Here is a 1516-nt window from a genome sequence, read left to right on the forward strand (position 1 = left end):
CTGTTCCATTTCCTTGCTCTAACTTCAGGAAATCTTCCTCCATTTGTCTAATGGCCGTTTTAGGACAGAACTGATTTTTAAATCTATCCACGAATTCTACCCATGACAAAGTCTGTAAAACATCTGTTCTGGTAGATGATTCAACTTCCCACCAAAACAACGCATTTGACTTCAATACCAAAACAGCAAATCGCACTTTATCTGTTTCTAGACACCGAATGGTGTTGAACACGGATTCCATCTCATTGATCCAGCACATTGCTTTCACTGGATCTCTCTCCCCAGAGAAGGTTGGTGGTTTACATGCTAAGAACATCTTAATATCTCCTCCTTTGTTGTGAGTGATTGGAGCAGAGGGGTAAACTTCTACTCTTTTTGTTTCCACTCTAGCCGGTATTCCCATGATAGATGTCAGAGTTTCCCGCAATTTTCCCATTTCCTCTACCAAAATATTTCTAGTTATATATTCTGGGTGTGGCACCGACCTTTCCTGAACATTTCCAGAGTGAGATTCTTCTTGTTCAGATTGAATTTCGGTCTGTCCTCTTCCTTGAGACTGACTTCTTCCTCTACCTCGTCCCCTTGGTCTTCCTCGACCTCTATTTCCAGACATACTAATTGGAGGATTAACAGGTGATTCTTCCCTTTCCTCAGATTCTGGATGAGCCAATCTTTCAGATCTTTTAGTTCGGCTAGACATCTACAGAGTTTAATATTAATAATCACATATTCACATTCCCAAATATAATGAAGTATTCAAGTTCAGATGTGTACCTATAAATTTACAATTACACTGGCCAGATGTAATTAAAATTTACCTTACACACTGTTCTTTCAACTCATCATATTTATTTCCAATGGTGCTAACTATGTCCGGGACTCTTATCATGCAATAAAAATAGTTTAAGTCTAGGTATCATGCTTTGAATACCTAAATCCCTTAAACTCAGGCTCTGATACCACTTCTGTAACGCCCCAAATACCACATTTGCATAGAACACATATTTCATTACATAGAAACACGGATTACATCAAAAGTCCCACTAGTACAAGGATTACTATATGTACAAAATTGACATATAAGAATTTCTAAAACAAATCCTGTACTACTACATGTAATATAACATGCATCTTCAAAAGCAGACAATAGATTTAGGAAAATAATCACATTTTCCCTTTCACATCCCCAGACCCAGCTATTCCTGCATTGCATAATTTAAAACAGAAAATGAGGGTTAGACCATACGGGTCTAGTGAGGTTCCCTTCTATGAAATGCAGGGTGAAGATCACCAAAACATTTATTTCAAATCATTCATCGCATGAAGCAAAACTGAAAACATACTTCTTCGGTCCATCGGACCTCTGGTTCCAAACCATACTTAGAAAATATTTCGACACAGGACCAGAGCCCCTCTGGTCTCTCTTCCAGAGCTTCTGGTTTCACGACCAGAGCCGCTGGTTTCACTAACTAGACTTGGAATATAATTCGACATTCAGGACCAGAGCCCCTCTGGT

Source organism: Cynara cardunculus, unplaced genomic scaffold (genome assembly GCF_001531365.2).
Source record: "Cynara cardunculus var. scolymus isolate 2C unplaced genomic scaffold, CcrdV1 Un_Scaffold_9863, whole genome shotgun sequence".
NCBI lineage: Eukaryota > Viridiplantae > Streptophyta > Magnoliopsida > Asterales > Asteraceae > Cynara > Cynara cardunculus.